We start from the raw sequence: 18436 nt of genomic DNA, 5'->3' as shown, positions 1-18436 counted from the left end.
CAAATGAGAGTCACTGTCAGTGAGCATCCACTATTGGGAGTTAAGCCAGTAGTAGGTGAAAATGGGAAACAGAATGACTAAAAAGGCAGAAGTATACAGGACACTGAGGAAAAAAACATACTGAGAGTAAGAAGACTTGATTTTTAGTCACTTTTGCCACTGTAGCTCACTAAGATGAATCATTTCCCTTGTCTAGATGTAGTTTGCCCACAAGTTAAAAAAAATTCATTTGGATCAAAGATGTCAAATTTACCAGCTACCATAAAACTCTAGATTAAAGCGTAATTTGAAAATTCTATAGAATAATAGAAATGCAATACAATAAAATTAATTAACTAACTAAAAACACAACACTGATAATGTAAATTTTGTAAATTTGTGATTTTCTTGATTCAGTGTATGACCTGAGGTCCATTTCTATTTGAGTTTGACACTGATGAAGTCCTAGGTAGCCAGATGGGCTTTGACAGAAAGAGCCTGAATTGGTGTTGTTATCTGTCCTTCATACTCGAAGAGGACCATGACATCAGGGAAGTGATGCCATGACATGCAAGTGAATTAGACTTAATAAAAGAGGTCTGTGCAAGATCATCTGTCTTACTTTCCCCTCCAAAGTCTATGAAATTTCAGGAAGCTTAGCTACTTCTGGAGGTAAACAGGGAAGAACACTGATAAAATTATGAGTAAATTTTCTTAGTTGATTCTAGGATTTATTATAGCCCCATCCCCAGGTAGAGAACTCTGGTACAAATTCTTAACTAAATTTTTTATTGATGAAACTATCATACCTCCACAGTTACTGTATCCAATCAGAAAACCAAGTTATGACGTCAAACCCCCAAGGATATATTTCCCCTTTACTTCTATTGTAATTCCTCTGCTAACTCTTTTTAGGGTGCTGAATCTCTTTTATGGCATAATCAACTCCCCTCAAACTCCTTTTAGGGTTATCCCTGTAATCCATCACTTGCCATGACTTAATGACATCTCTACTAGGATATTTGTCTTTCCCCTTATTAATTGCTAAAACTCCTTTCCTTGCTAAAAAACCCACTGTTAGCAGCCCAATAAAATCTTTGCCCCCTGATTTCAAGAAGGTCCATGCCTACAGATTCTTTTGAGATAACCTGTCACACCAACCTGTAACCCCAACATTCTATTGGGGTATCACTTTTTACTCCATCATTTTGGTGAGTTATCTCATCATTTGATAGCCCTATGGAGAGTCTGACTGCATTCCAGTACCTCAACACCACCACTGGTAAATGATCTCTCAAATACCCTTCTACCTCCAACATTCTACAATTCTTGAACACATGTCACTACTGTCTCACTCCACTACCACTTTGTTCTATACCACTACTGCAATTTCAGTCTTCCCAGAACTTTCATGATCACAATCAAGGAGAAGTTGATATCTGGGTTTTGATCTGAAAAAGGATCTCGATTTCTCTTTCTCTGACTCTTTCTCTATCTTTGCCTTTCTATCTCTGTCTCTGTCTTTCTGTTTCTGCCTCTCTCCTCTGTGTGTGTGTGTGTGTATGTGTGTGTCTCTATCTCTCTTTTTGTCTCTCTCCCTATTATGAAAGCTTAACAATAACAAAACTTTTAGTTTTTTTTCTTTCTGGGCTTACTTTCTGCCTGACTCTGAAAGACTCATTCACAATATTGAATAGCTAATAAGAGCTTAATTTGTAAATGCTTCTTTCAGTTTTGAGACACCTGAATGGGGTAAATGAGGTAGAAAGATCTTTGAACTTGTCATTAAAATACTTTGAATGGAACAAAGGCTTTTGTGGTTTGGGAAAAGTTGTTTTGTTTCTTTGAAGCAAAAATTCCAGGGTTATAGTTTTTCCATTCTCTGCCTCAAGGGGTTACTGTGAGGAAAGTGATTTTTAAATCTTGAGCCACAAGTCAAATATCATTTGAAAAGAAAGTTCCTCTTAACAAAGCTGGTTTAGATATTGAGGGATTCTACTGCTGAGGGACATCCCAGTCAATGATTAAGGGGAAAAGGCAGGCCTAGACAATGTTTCAGTTCTATCACAGTTATATAGGCTTCTGGGACTGCTAAGGTATTGCTACAATCCTGTGGAGTCCAGATCACCTGAAAAAGAGGAAGCACTGACTTCATCTGAGACTGATCTTTGAATACTCAGATAAGAATCTATCCTAAAGAGGATTAGCAAGATTTATTAGCTTGCCTTGACTGCAAAAGAGAAGGAAGGAGGTGGGAATAGGGGATATTCAGTATGAAATTGAATGGTTTGAAAGATCTCTGTGCAGACCCTCTCCATGAGATATCAGCACTTTGGGGAACTGTAAGGATGGAAACCCTTGCACATGAAAATATCTCATTGGTACAGTTCTGTGCCCCCTAGAAGTCTTCCTTCCTGGATGGAGAGTGCCTAAGACACCAGCAGACAGAGAACAGAAGCAGAGCTGTGCATGGCTTAAGGTCCTTTCCAACTCTGAAATGCTATTTCTTCCTGGTTCTATCCCAATAAGTCCCTGTCAAGCAATAGGCATTCAACTGATCTATATTCCATCTTTAGACCCACATTTCCAGATTCTACTACTTTATTCTTTGTGAAACTGTTCTTGCTTGGTTACAAACTTTTTCAGGAGCTAAATCTGGTCATATAGTAAAACAATGTATTTCTGCTCTTTAAATACATCCCAATTTGAGAAGAGGGGGAAGAGAGGGAGAAATAACAAATGAAAAGAATTATATTCGTGAGATCTGTCTGCATTTCCTTGTGATTTGAAATCTTAATTGTAAGAGTTTGAAGATATAATAGCCTCCTATTACTCCTGTCCTTCTCTTTCCTCTCCCTCCTTCAAAGTTTTTTTTTTTTTTTTTTTTTTTTTTTTTTTTTTTTTTTTTTTTTTTTTTTTCTGAGTAAAACATTCTGCTATTCTGCTATTTAAATAAATCCTTTGGCTTAGTCTTCAATATAGTCACAATACCCTAGAGGCTGGGTGAGCTCCTATTTGTCATTACTCTTCAATACTTTCATAGAATTAATTATGGAGTCTCCCTCCATTGTCATAGATTACAACTCTTTCATACTTTTTCTAGTACCAAGTAATTTTTGTTTATATCTTCCTGGGAATCATCCATTAAGGATTTGCATAATGAGCTTGAGACCTTCCTCTGGTTCTCTTGATCTTGATCATGATCTTTCATGAGGAATTTGTTCAGATTGTTGGCAACCTTCTTAAAATTTATCTCCTAGAACAAACACCATACTTTAAATACATTCTAACCAGGGCAGAAAACAGAACTATTAATTACCATCTTTATTCTAAACATTATCTTTCTACTAATGGGACCTAGCATCTTGTTAGTTGTGTGTGTGTTTGAGTATTTACTATGTCATTTTGTTGACACATTGCAAATGCAGTATGCTACAATTACTCACACTTTTCCCAAAACTCTTTTCCAGTTATGCTGCATATTGCAATTGATTCTTTGAACCAAAGTGCTAGATATTACATTTATCTCTCTGAACTTCTACTTGAATAGATCTGTCCCATTTTTCTAGCCCATCAAAAATGTTGGGGATAACAGTTCTGCTTTCCAAACCATTAATTATATCCTCTCATTTAATAACACCTCTAAATTTGAAGCACTAGTATGTATTCTTTGAAATCATTAAAAGATTTGTGAATAGGTAACAGACAGTTGCCTAGAACACCTCAGCAGATGTCTCACAGCAGGCTAATATTAATCTATTCATCAGGGGACTGGATTGAGTCTTTCAATCAACTCCAATGCTACCTGACTATCCTGTCCCTCTCCTTAAATCTCCCCACTGTCCACAATGTCATCTAGAGGTGTTGTTATATATTTTGCTGCAATCCTAGCATACTATATCTATAGTAATGGTTCTAAAGTGAGGATCTTGGGCCCCCAAGAGTCCATGTGATCCTTTCAGAAGATCGTGAGTTCACAACTATTTTTATAACAATTTATAACAATACTATGAACAATGCTAAGATGTTATTTTAAAATACTCTTCCCTTTTCCAAATGTATTATCTGTGTCAGGCTGGATTTCAACCAATGGATTATAGCAGATTAAATGCTGAAACAGATATGAGAATCCAAACTGTTTTTTCTCTATTAAACTGGACATTTGAGATTTGCAAAAATATGTAAAACAATGCCACTTTTATCATTAATTTATTTTGGAAGTATATTCTGATAAGAATATGTTCTTATATAATTGGTTTATTATTATAATTTTAAAAGAATAAACAATATTTTATATATTTATTAGTTTCATTTCTAATTATTTCTAATAAAACATTTATAGACATAGCTCACATAAATAAAAACTCTTTGGAGTCCACCATGATTTTTAATTGTCTTAAGAACAAAGTCCTTAAGGTTCTTAAAAACAAAATATTTGAGAACGTTTGGTCAAAAGTATTTTCCTGACCTACCAGTCTAGTAACTATATCCAAAAAGGAAATTGCATGTTTCCTACTGCCTAGCTTCTTTTTTCTGTTGGCCATTTTTTTAAACAAGGATTTTATTTGGTTATTAAAGTCTAGATACAGGGGGGAAAGGAAGCTTTGCTGGTTATAATAACCCTACTTTCAAAGCTTTTCTTCTACTCCTAAAGAAATACACTTTGAGGGGATTCATCCCCTGTGGACTATATTCATGCTTTTTCTTCTTCCTCTCACTGAACAAGACTTAATAGCTGTCAATCAGGATTGTTGTCATTTGTCAACAGTTCATTACTAGTTAGACTAAAGGGAGTGCTGATGAAAATGATTACTACTATGTATTATGAAAACTGCAAACCATCTTAAAGTGGGATCATAATTCTTTTTTTTATTTTTTATTTTATTTTATTTTATTTATTTATTTAATAGCCTTTTATTTACAGGTTATATGCATGTAAATGTAAATGCATTTTACAGCATTAACAATTGCCAAACCTCTTGTACCAATTTTTCACCTCTTACCCCCCACCCTCTCCCCTAGATGGCAGGATGACCAGTAGATGTTAAATATATTAAAATATAAATTAGATACACAATAAGTATACATGACCAAACCGTTATTTTGCTGTACAAAAAGAATCAGACTCTGAAATATTGTACAATTAGCTTGTGAAGGAAATCAAAAATGCAGGTGGGCATAAATATAGGGATTGGGAATTCAATGTAATGGTTTTTAGTCATCTCCCAGAGTTCTTTCTCTGGGCGTAGCTGGTTCACTTCATTATTGCTCCATTGGAAATGATTTGGTTGATCTCGTTGCTGAGGATGGCCAGGTCCATCAGAACTGGTCATCATATAGTATTGTTGTTGAAGTATATAATGATCTCCTGGTCCTGCTCATTTCACTCAGCATCAGTTGGTGCAAGTCTCTCCAGGCCTTTCTGAAATCATCCTGTTGGTCATTTCTTACAGAACAATAATATTCCATAATATTCATATACCACAATTTATTCAGCCATTCTCCAAATGATGGGCATCCATTCAGTTTCCAATTTCTAGCCACTACAAAAAAGGCTGAGTGGGGTCATAATTCAACAAAGATAGTGGAGGAAGGGCATTTCAGGCAACTCAACAAATAAAGTCAAGTCATGGACTTGAGAGGAGGGAGGAGAGAACATGCATTTATATACCACTTAAAATCTGCCAGGTATTATTCCAGACATTTCTCTTTTTTTTCTTGCAAATATTATCCCATTTTATCCTTACATTCCTTTTCTGCCTTTGTTGCTGGATCCTCTTCCAGACCACACTCTGTAATTCTAGATGCTTTTCTGCTTTCTCTCCTGGGCTTTCTCCTCTCTATACTACTCCCTCTATAAGACTTTTCAGGGCGACCTCTTCATCTCCCTTGAATTTAATTACCATTTCTATGTTGATGATCCTTGAATCTATCCACCCTGCCCCAAACTCCAGCCTTGCATGTCCAATTAACGGTCAGACATCTTGAACCAGACATCCAGTAGACATCTTAACTTCAATATGTCCAAAACAGAATTCATTTGCTTTCCCTCCAACCTCCTATTTTCTCTCTTAATATCAAGGGCTACACCATCCTCCTAATCCCTTAGGCTTGCAACCTAACAGCCACCCTGTTTTTTCTCTCTCACCATCCCCATATTCAAGCTGTTGTTCAAGCTGGGTCTACTGATTTCACCTTTATAAAACTGTCGATTAATGCCCCCTTCACCCCCTTTATTCCTCTAATAGGACAACGATTTGGTGCAGACCCTCCTCATCTCACTCTGGACTTCGACAATAGCCTGCACGGGGATATACCTGCCTCTCTCCCACTCTCTCTTTAGCCACGTTTCCAGTGATCCATAAAAGCAGGTCCAACTGCTATACCCAATAACTCCAGTGGCTTCCTATTGTCTCTAGGAGCAAATGAAAAATCTGTGTTGGTATTCTCCATAACCTAGTCCCCTTTTCTGTCTTTTTATACCTTGCTCCCTAACAGGAAGACTTTGATCTTATGACACTGATCTCTTGGCTATTGCAGGAACAAGGTATTCCATCTTTCAGCTTGGGGCATTCTGGCTGTCTGGCCCCATTCTTGGAATGCTCCCCTTCTACTTGACCTACTAACTGCCCCGGGCACCCTTTAAGCCCCAGATAAAATACCCCCTTGTAGTGGAAGCCTTCAGCAACCCCCTCTAAGTTTTAATGTCTTCCCTTGGCTAATTATTTTCTTTTTTAACTTGTATACAGCTTGTTTTGTATATATTTGTTTGCATGTTGCCCATTCCATTTGACTGTAAAATGCTTGAGGAAGTGTGACTTTGCCATCACTTGTCCTAGTGCCCTAACAAATAGCAGGTGCTTGATAAAAGTCTATTGATCAATTTGAAATGCAGCTCCTAATTTCAGTGAATGTTTCCTGTTAGAGAGGTCTTTGTGTTTTCCCTTTAGATAATATGCAAATTGAAAGCAGCAGGGCTTTTTGCCCCAGAGAAGGTCTTTTGGAAGCCTGCTAGTCAAAAACTGAGGCCAGCTCAATGGGCTGCAATAAACTTCCTTTTTCTGGCTGTGCTGGCAGCCTCTGCTGCAAAAAGAATGCAGGCACTTTGCTCAAATGAATTCCCTGCAGGGGCTCGGTGCTTCTGCCCATGCAAGAGGCCACATTTGTTGGATTTTTAATTTGTTCATACCACCACTGCCAAATTCTCTCCTCTGTGGCCAAAGCTGGAATAGACCCATTTTTCAATGTTAGAGACATGCAATTGCTCCAGCCTGCTTAATTTTCATTCTCCACTGTGGTCTATAAACACATCTGCAGCTCTCTAAGGATTGACTCCCCTGTGATGGTCAATTGTCTTAAAAACATGATTTAGGGAGCAGGAAACAAAACTCAATATCATTAATGACTGGAGATTAGACTTCTGTGCACCAAGATCATAACTATAAGCTTTTCAAACAGGCGAAGGGAATGTGCACATCTTCTCCTAGGCTGTGACAGCTCTACTTAGGTTTTCCTGATCTTGGCTGATCTGGCAAGTTGGAAAAGGTTGCCCTTGGCATCTCCAACATTATTTACATTATTAGGGATTGGAGCAGGGAGAGAGGCAGACATATCCACATGTAATTATTTGATACATGCATATTACACCTTATACCGCATCTGTGAAGTGATCAGGGTAGGAATTATCCTCACGCTACAGCAATTGAGAGTCATTTTGTGATTCACAGAAGAACACCGTGCTTTTCATTGATGGAATGTGGACTTGATCAAGACCCTCTAATTCCAAATCTAGTGTCCTTTCTGGAATATTTCAGTGTCTTTTAGTTCCTCACCCAATCAGAATTCCCTCAATTCCCAGTGCTGTTATGCTGGCTCCTGGTCAAAACACTTTCTAAATGCCTCATTCTTCTGGATTAAAAAGACTTTTTTTTTCTCTTTCTAAAACAGAATAGTGTAATGATAGTTTATATCTCTGGAGGGAGAAGAGGAGGGAGTAGGGCTTCATCCCCATGGAGGATGCTAGCAGCCCAGAAGCACCCACCCCTTCCCAAGCTCCCCTATCACATTCTAATTAACTTTTGAAAGTCAAAGATCCCCCCTCTTTTGGAATAATTGTTAAATATGGTTAAACTATCCCTGCAAAGTTTTGACCCAAATAGACATTATTCTCACTTATGCCTCTCTCCCCTTCAAAAGGTTAGGAGAGGCAAGACTGCAAACACTTATTAAGCCTAAGTACTAGAAATTCAAATACAGGCAAAAAATAAAAAAAAAAAAGTCTTCTCTGGGAAAAGATCGCATATTCCAATGAGAAGACAACGTATTTAAGGGAGCTGAAAAGTAGAAAGAGGAGAGGAAGGGGTGGAGTTATGTTCTGCAGTGAATGGGAGGACATAGACCCTAAGTCTGGAAAGTCTGAAGCAAAGCCCCATTTCCTTTCCCCTTAAAAGTCCATATTATAATTGGGAACAATAGTGAATTTCATCTTTGGTGATAATACTTTTTCCAGATAACATAATTTAGCAAAATATACCTATGGACAAAAGTTTTTAGAGCTATAATGAACCTTAGAAATCAACCAGCCCAATCCTCTTGGTTTAAATATGAGGGAGAAACAGAATGCTATATAGTTTGCATTTGGAGTAGAGGAATTATGGTCAGTTCTAAGATGTGTTAAATACAATCTGTTCTAAGCCTCAGACTGTTGCTCTACAAACAAAAGGATTGGGTTAGATCTCTAAATTTCCTGACAGTTTTAAATCTATAATTCTGTGAATTTCTGTTCTTTCTCAGTCGTGTTTGACTCTGCATGAGCCTATTTGTGGTTTTCTTATCAAAAATACCGAAGAGGCTTTTCTATCCTTCCCCAGCTCATTTTTACAAAGAGGAGTCTGAGGCAATCAGAGTTAAGTGACTTTCCCAGTCATACAGTAGCTAGTGTCTGACACTGGATTTGAGTGACCTGAATTCCCTACTCCAGACCCAGCACCCAGCTGCAGTTATAGCGGAGACGGTTCTTCTCTGTGCAGTTAGGTGGCACAGGGAATAGAGTAATGGGCCTACAGTCAGGAAAACCTGAGCTCCAATCTGACCTCGGCTACTCGCTGAGGCAAATATGCCTCAGTTTGCTACTCTGTAAAATGGCAAGTCACTCCAGTATCTTTGCCAAGAAAACCTGAAATGGGGTCATGAAAAGGCATGACTGAACATCAAAAGTCCTCTCTTAACTTGATAATATCACACATAAAAGCATGAGTTCATTTCTGGGGGAAAATATTAGTAAGTTAGAGAATGTTGCAGGAAGGATTATTGTAATGATAGAGAGGTTTGAGATCTTACCACATGATGATCAATTGAAGGAATTGATAATGTTTTACCTGGAAAAGAGAAAAGTTGGAAGGTCATGATAGATGAGATACTAGGATATATCAATAAATAGATGGGTGAATAAATGAAATGGACTGAGAATAAATTAAATTCTTGAGTTGAAGGTTAAATGACCGCTTTCTGAGAACACTATAAATGGTATTATTAGCCCACTATTCATTGGAATGGATGATTTTTGAGTCTTTTCTAGCTCTGGGACTGTGACTCTGAGCAACTGTCTTCAGGCTAGAGATAATCTGTATTGGTGATCCAGCATATTTATGCTCCCTAATTATACATTCCTATTGATAATACTTTTAACTAAAGGATTCACCAAAACTATATGATCCTACCTGTAGAATATTTGGAGAGCAGGATCCTACACATAATTAAATTGGATCAGCCTCAGGCCCAGTATGAGGTTTTTTGATGTATACAGATATGGAAAATCTCTTCTGAGGTCAAATGCTTCATAGAGAGATCATCTTAAGTCTGTATGACAAAATCCCTTTCTCTGCCTCAATGTACTGGGACCATGGACTTAACTTTGCCACTGAATTACCACCTCCTTGGAGACTATAAAATTATTCTCAAAATCATGGAATTTTTCTTTAAAATTGACTTTTTTCTCTTTTGCTCACTATCTTTTTCCTCCCCCCACCTCCTCATCTATGACATGAGAAACTTAATCATACTCAATGCTCTCTATGGTCTCTCTCAGTTCTAATTTAGGGTCCTATGATGCATTCACCCTCTCAAATGCCAATTGATAGAAAAGACGATTTTTATGGTCAGGACCATACTAAGCATTTGTTGCTAACAAAAGTACTTCTTCCCCTTCTTGCAATTTTTAATCATGTTTGGCAACCATTTATAGAGGATAATATAAATTGGGTTCATGCTTTGGATAAGGGTTCAACAAAATAAATTCGGAACTCCCTTCAAATTCTAAATATTGGCTAGGGGGAATCAGTCTGTTGTAAGTGGGGGAAAATAGTCTTACAATCATGACAAAATAGTGTTCTATCTATTATACAAAGTCTCTATCTCTGTCATGACTATGTGACTTTGATCAACTCTATTGATACTTTGGAGTTCCAGTTTTTCCATCTTACAAAAAGAAGGTTGGATAAAAATGCTCTCTAGTCTCTTATAAACTATGAAACATGATGCTTTGAGTACCCACTTTCTGCTAATCACTAGAGTAGGTGCTTTGGAGTATATGAAGAAATAAGTCTTAATCCCTTCCCGCTGGTGGCATGCAATCTAATTGATTAGATGACATATGAACACTTGAGCAATTAAACAACAACACAAGAATCAATGCTTACATCTTCTGGTGTCAACTAAAGAAGAGCTCTCATGAGGCAATGATTAATTACTAAATGGACAGTACATTACACAAATTCTGCATTTTGTTTAAGAATGAAATACTTTAAAGATATCATTAATAGCACTCAGGAGAACCACTAATTAAACAAAAGATGTTCTTTGGTTTATCTTATTAAATAAGTTGGCATTCATTTAGCACCTCCATTCTCTGTTATACCAAAGCTCCTGTAACATTCTTTACTGGTAAACACATAAATGACTTAATAAATGAATGAATCACAATTACATTGTCCTGAGAATGATCGGAAATGGGGAACAATGAGAACAAAACCTTTAATTCCTTTCTAGAATATTACTTAGTTCTTTAGTACTGAGTTTCTTAGACATTCAGAATCAATCAATACATATTAAATGCTTACATTGTATTAGAGTCTGTGCTAACAAGTACTTCCCACTTGGCCATTGATATGTCATCATATTGACTAAGACTCCATTGGTCAACTAACTTGTCACCTAGAAGGTAGACAAGTCATCCTAGCTGAATCAGCAATCTCCTGAGTCAAGACACGGACACTATTACCCCTTTAACAACCACCTCCTCCTCTCTAATACTGATGGATCCACAGAAGGATCCACAGAAAGATCCCCATGGAGAAACCCCAAAACCCGGGACCAAAGAGGTCTTAAAATAGCAGTTTCTCTTAGACTGCCAACTCTACTTCCAGTCCATGATACTCATCACTGAGAAGATAAAAACCTGTGGAATGCCCATCTTCCTCACCATCAACAAATATAAAGCCAGCAATCAACTGCCACCAATAGCCAAGTGAGCCCAAGAGCCCTGGGAATGGCAATGTCCCCCAATAACTAGTTCTGCTTCCAGCTTGGACAACTTTTCATTGTCTTGAAAAGTCACTTTTCTATGGAGATAAGACCTGGCAAATGCCTTTGTACACACCTAAGCTCCTCACCTGTTTCCTTTTCTTTTTCTCTCCCTCCTTTCTTTCCTCCCTCCCTTCTCATCCTCTCCCTCTTCCTTTCTCTCTGTTTTTTTGTCTTTGTCTCTGTCTCTCTCTCCATCTATGTCTCTGTCTCTCTCTTGTCTCTCTCTCTCCCTGTCTCTCTCTCTCCTCTCTCTCTCTCTCTCTCTTTCTCTCTCTCTCTCTCTCCATCTCTCTCTGTCTCTGTCTCTCTCTGTCTCTGTCTGTCTGTCTCTTTCTCTCTCTCTCTTTCTCTCTTCCTCCCCTCACCCCATTTCTGTCTATCACTGGTTCTCTCAAACACACACACACACACACACACACACACATGTTTTTGATGTAAAAGTCCTTGATCCTTTGAAATGGCTTATGAATCATAAATTGATATAATTTTATAAGTGGAAACAACAATAAAGTTACTTTGTTCTTGAAACTTATGCTTCTATGGCATTTGATTTGCAGCTGAAACCCATGTTTTCCCTTCTGTTAGGATGTAAACTCGGTGAGATCACAGACTGCTTCTTTGATTCTGTTGTCTCTTTAGCATTTAGCTCAGACCTTCTTCACATAGTAGGTGATTAAATTGTACTTTCATTTATTCATGACTTTTAAACCAGTGAAAAAATTCCATCCCTAAAACATTGTATTTAGAAGTATGATTAAGAGGAAATAAATTAATGAATCAATTAATGAAAAACATTTATTAAGTGCTGAAGTAATGGGCATTCAATAAAAGTGGAAATAGTCCTTTTTTGCGTGGAACTGATATTATAATGAGGGGGTAATGAATGAAAGAACTGAACTTCTTTCACTCGACCTGAATTCAAATTCTAGCTACATGTGTAACATTGGGCAAATCACTTAATCAATCTGAGTTCCGTTCCACCATCTTCATTTTTAAAATGAGAAATATTGGACTAGATGGTCTCTTAAGTTCCTTTCAGAATCTAAAGTTTATGATTCTGTAATCTCAGGGTTTTTATCTTCAAGCTATTTTTTCTCCATGGTGTTCCACAACTTATTTAGATTGGCCAATTCCAGTCAGTTAACTCAGAACAACCAGTTCTTTTTGATGTTAGTTCATGCTAAGTATATCACATTTCCAAAGCCTTGTGATTATTCTTCTGTTTCTTAGGGCCTTCACTAAAATCTGCTTTTCTTTTTCTTTTTTTTTTTTATTTTATCATGGCATATAGGTAACACTGAGCCCTTAGTGTTATTTAGGCTATTAGTGTAACAAAAACTGCCTGGTCCTAGCAAGCTGAAAAGAGATGGTCTGGTGATTGTGTTTGCTAATCTAAGACCAAAGACGTTAAATTCAGATACATTCATTCTTAGAAATCTGGCCACCAAAGGATGACATTTTTAGCCAAAGAAATGCACTGAGGTATAGAGAAATTGTGATGGGCATTTATGGAGAATTACTCACCAATGAAATCACAAGTTTTGTCAAGATTTCAATAACAAAAATAACTTTTTATGGGAAGAATTAGGGAATTATAGGATCTCTTGAATTGGAAGTGGCTATCTAATCCAACTTATATCAAAAGAAAAATGTTTTCTATACCACAACCATAAAACCTTTATCTAAATTTTGATTGAAGATCTTAATTTAAAGGACATCTATTAGCTCCTGAAGAAACTTATTCCACTTTTGAATATCTTTAATTATTTCTTTAAGGTTTCTTTATTTCTTTACATTAAGCCCAAATCTCTTCTCTGCTATTTGTACCCATTCCTCCCTGTCCTGATCTCTGGAATCAAGTAGAATAGGTCTAATCCCTCTTGTGCCTTCAAGACTGGTATAAGTTCCCTCCCTCCCCTCAATTGTTTTATTTTTAAAGCTACACATCTTCTATTTCTTCAAGGGATTCTTATTTGGAAATGATGTCAAAGCCTTTTATCATCCTTTCCTCTGGCTGGAACATAGTTTATCTTTGTCCTTTTAAAAATGTGATTCTTAGAATTGAACAATCAACACATCTTTAACAGATGGATACCTTAGGAAATAGGTTCCCCATCCCCCATTCCCTTCTTTTTCAATTCTCTAAGGAAAAATTGAGTTAATAACCATGTAACTACTTGTTAATGTGTAAAGTTCTCATTTATATAACTAAATTGTAATTAGTACACATGGCCTAGGGGTATGTGCTGGGGAAAAATCTAATTTTCTTCTCTTTTTTGTTTCCACATATAGATATTATAAAATGTCCTGTTTTGTGGAAATTACATTTTAATGAACTTTAATATGCAGAGATCCTTTTCAAGACAGTTTTTTTATCAGTTCTTTTAATTACTGAGATCAGCTTGAAGCAAAAGAACTTGAAAAGCTCTGCCAAAAAAAGAGAGAAAAAAAAGTATTTTAGAAAAAATAAAGTGTTTTGACTCAATTTTTTTTCTTCTGTTAAACTCACGGTGGTATTATGCTAGCAATTACCATCTTTCAAGTCAAAACTTTAAGAATCAACTAAACATCAGTTAATCAAGGGTATTGTGCAGTGTGCTAAAAAAGATTTAAAGCCCAAGTAAAAGGGGGAGAAAAAAATCTCAAGAGGTTCTGATAAACTCCCAAATATCGGCCCTTATCTTAGAAGGTTTGATTGAATCAGAGTAGGATGGAGATTCATAATTAACTGAGGCCATTTCTTCTTATAAACCATTTTTCTACTATTGAACATGTAAAAAACTAATCCAATTTGAACAGAAGTCAGGTTCTGATCTTTCTCCATTAAGAAGAGGTTTTTTCAGGTCTACAAAAAAGCTTTTCTCCCCCTCTCTGCTCGTATCAAAATTGGCAGGGGTTGAGTTTCTAAAGATGCTGAATATGAGGTCAGAAAATGCAAATTCCTTTGATTTATCATACATTTAGAAATGTCAGGCAACTGGGATCTCTTTTTCATTACAGTAAAGTCATTATCTGTATTTATTCATTCATTCAGTGTAAAAAAAAAAAAAAAAAAAAAAAAAAAGCCTGTATCAGGGCCAGCTGACTCACAAGGATAATTTTTGGCAATTACACTTAATGCACTTATAAGAAAATGTTCCTAAAGGTATCCTGTTAACTTTGTCCTAAATATAAAAGAGGTAGCAGAAACCCAGAGATATATTTTGATATTAAAAAAAATCAGTGACAGTTTATTCTATGCTGAAGAATATTAAAAACCCTTTCTTGCTTTAGAAAATAATCTTGAAATATATATATAATAAATAATAATGAACTGATGCTAAAGGAAGTGTGTAGAACCAAGAGACTTTTGTGCACAGTAACAGTAAGATTATGTGATGATCAATTTTGATGGCCTTGGCTCTTTTCAACAATTAGGTGTTCAAGCCAATTCCAACAGACTTGTGATGGAGAATCATCTGCATCTAGAAAGAGATGATGATGGGGACTCATTGTGGATAATAACATAGTTTTTTTTCTCTCCTTTTTTGTTGTTTGCTTTTTTCCCCTCATTTTTTCCTTCTTGATTTGATTTTTCTTGTGCAGCATGATAAATGTGAAAATGCATATGGAAGAATTGTATCTGTTTAACATGTATTGGAACCCAAGAACTATATGAACATAATTACAAAATACTTCTTACTCAAATGAAGTTAATCCTAAACAACTGTAAAAATATCAATTGTTCATGGACAGGCTAAGCTAATATAATAAAAATGAGAATCCTATCTAAATTGCTCTATATTTTTCTGCCATTAACAATCAAACTGTCAAAAAGTATTTTATAGAACTAGAAAAAATAATAACAAAATTCATCTGGAAGAACAAAAGGTTAAGATTATCAAGGAAATTAATGGAAAAAATGACTTGTAGTACCAAATCTAAAACTATATTATAAAGCAGCAGTCATCAAAACCATTTGGTTATAACTAAGAAATAGAGTGGAAGATCAGTGGAATAATCAAAACCCATCATAATCTAGTATTTGATAAACCCAAACTCCAGCTTCTGGGAAAAGAACTCATTAGTTGAAAAAAATTGCTGGAAAACTGGAAAATAATATGTCAAAAACTCAGTATAGATCTAAATCTCACACCCCATACCCAACATAAGGTCAAAATGAACACATGATTTGGGCATAAAGGATGATACCATAAACAAATTAGGAGAACAAGGAATAATTTACCTATCAAATTTTTGGAGAAGGGATGAATTTATGACCAAAGAAGAACTAAAGAATACTATGAAAGGTAAAATGGATAACTTTGATTACACTAAATTAAAAAGGTTTTGCACAAACAAAACCAACAGAAATAAGATCAAAAGGAAATTATAAAGCTGGGAAAAAATCTTTATAGCCAATGTTTGTAAAAGAGAATTGTGTCAAATTTATAAGAATACAAGTCATTTCCCAATTGATAAATGCTCAAAGGATGTGAATAAATAATTTTCAGACAACAAATTTAAAATTATCTATAGTTATATGAAAAAATGCTCTAACTCACTATTGATTACAGAAATGCAAATAAAAACAACTCTGAGGTTTTACTTCACACTTCTCAGATTGGCTAAAATGATAAGAAAAAATAATGACAAATGATGGAGGGGGATATAGGAAAACTGGGACACTAATGCATTGTTGGTAGAATTGTGAAATTATCCAACCATTCTGTAGAATAATCTGACACTATGCCCAAAGAATTATAAAACTGTGTCTACCCTTTGACCCAGCAGTGGCATTACTGGATCTGCATCCCAAAGAAATTGTTAAGGGAGAGAATAGGACCCACATCGGCAAAAATATTTGTAGCAGCTCTTTTTGTGGTAGCAAAAGATTGGAAAAGGAATAGCTGCCCCTCAATTGGGGAATGGCTGAATAAGTTGTAGTATATGAAGTTAATGGAGCATTATTATTTTATAAAAATGATCAACAGGCTGATTTTAGAAAGTCCTGGAAAGATTTATATGAATTGAAGATGAGCAAAACAAGCAGAACCAAGAATACATTGCACACAATAACTGCAAGAATGTGTGATGATCAACTATGAAAGACTTATTTCTTCTCTAGTTCAGTGATCCAAAGAAATCCCAACAGACTTTCGACAGAAAATATCATCTGCATCTAGAAACAAAACTTTGGAAATTGATTGTAAAATAACACATGCTGCATTCACTTCTTTGTTCTATTCTTTTTTTTTATCCCTCCCATGGTTTTTCACTTTTGTTCTCATTTTTCTCTCCCAACATGATTCATAAAGTAATGTGTATTAAAAATAAATAAATTTACTAGAAAAAAATAATATATTCGATTACTTACTATCTAGGAGAGGTAAAAACTTTGGAACACAAGGTTTTGCAAGGGTGAATGTTGAAAACTATTTTTGCATATATTTTGAAAATAAAAAGCTTTTATTAAAAAAAAAAAAAAGGCCTTTGAGAGTTTCTGAAGGCAAAGAAATTCACCTTGGTGGTTATCTGCTTTTGAAATATCTAGTTGTTACTCTTATTCTTGCCAATATAATAATTTATAGTAATAGTATTTATATAGCACTTTGTTTGCAAAGTAACTTAACATGTTAAGGCATTTGATCCTCCCAAAAATCAGGGCTATTCTCATCCCCACTTTTACAATTGAGGCACAGAAACTGAGACACAGGCAGACACATTAAGTTGCTCAGGATCACAAAGGTAATAAATGTTTGAAGTAACATTTGAACTCAGATCTTCCTGACTCTAGATTCTACTTTCTAATTTCTGCTACCACAAAACTTAAAATCAAAAAATTTTAAGCCCTATTAACTCTAAAGAAAAATTGCTCCCTAACTTTTTTCTTAAAGTAGCTTTTGAAAGCTTTCTCATCTGTCGGAAGACAGTCCTGCTTCTCACTCCAATTTCAATATCTCCACATTATGGTCTATAAGTTGTGCCTTTTACTGGCCCTTCCCTCTCCTTCCCACTGCTTCCATCTTCCCTGTGCACAACTATCTCTTCTCATTCTGACTGCCCTTCCAGTCTTACTTGGACATCTTAAAAAATTTAATTTCCTTCTGAGTTTAATTCAGATCCGCCTCACCTATTATTACTTTGTTGGTGAGTCTTATCTACCCCTTCTCCAAAATATTTTTCATTTGTGTGAAATCACTTTGAATTATTTTGTATTTGTATTTGTAACCAAGTTATAGTTTGTGTTATTTTGTGTTTTTAACAGTGGGTAAAGTGCATACATACCTAGTGAGGCCCACTTGTGGGGAGAGAGCCCTTTATAGCAAGAGCTGGGAACAGGGCGACTCAGAGGGAGGCAGAATGAACCTCTGGCCTTCTCCGAGGGAGAGCTCATTCCTGGGACGGGGGTCACTCTCTCCTCCCAGAGACAGGGTCTGAGCCAGCCCTGCATCTGCCTTCTGTGAAATGTGTTTGTCCAAGCAATATCACCTTCCATCTAAATAATAATCATTTCATCTTTTTTGAGGGGAGAGGGGACATGAAACTTTATATCCAGGGTCTCATCATTTCCCCACCAAATACCAGTTCTGCAATGAACATACAAAGAGTCTAGCAAAGAAACCCATTGATCTAAATCATAAACAAATAAGGGAATATAGTGTGTGTATAAATGCATATAGTGTGTGTATGTATTTATATGCATACAGTGTTTATGTGTATATATATATATATATATATGTATATATATAATTTGTGTGAACTTCTGTGTATTATATATATATATATATATATATGTCCATGCATGTATATAGCACATATAGTATGCACGTGTGCATATATAGTATGTATTGTGTATATATGCTCACATAGATAGTATGTTTGTGTCTATATG

The 18436-nt window shown here is 35.9% G+C and overlaps 1 long non-coding RNA gene across 4 annotated transcripts in view; it reads right to left on the bottom strand.

Moving 5' to 3' along the window:
* Positions 1–18436, bottom strand: part of LOC116421402 — a 125349-nt gene that overhangs the window by 50400 nt on the left and 56513 nt on the right. For all 4 annotated transcript variants that reach the window (XR_004231749.1, XR_004231750.1, XR_004231752.1 and 1 more), the window contains one exon: positions 9319–9356. This is a non-coding gene — a long non-coding RNA (uncharacterized LOC116421402). The remainder of the gene's footprint in view (positions 1–9318; positions 9357–18436) is intronic.

Source organism: Sarcophilus harrisii, chromosome 2 (genome assembly GCF_902635505.1).
Source record: "Sarcophilus harrisii chromosome 2, mSarHar1.11, whole genome shotgun sequence".
In the NCBI taxonomy this organism is placed as follows: domain Eukaryota; kingdom Metazoa; phylum Chordata; class Mammalia; order Dasyuromorphia; family Dasyuridae; genus Sarcophilus; species Sarcophilus harrisii.
Note: the sequence above shows the minus strand (reverse complement) of the source record. Positions and strands in the feature narration are given on the sequence as shown.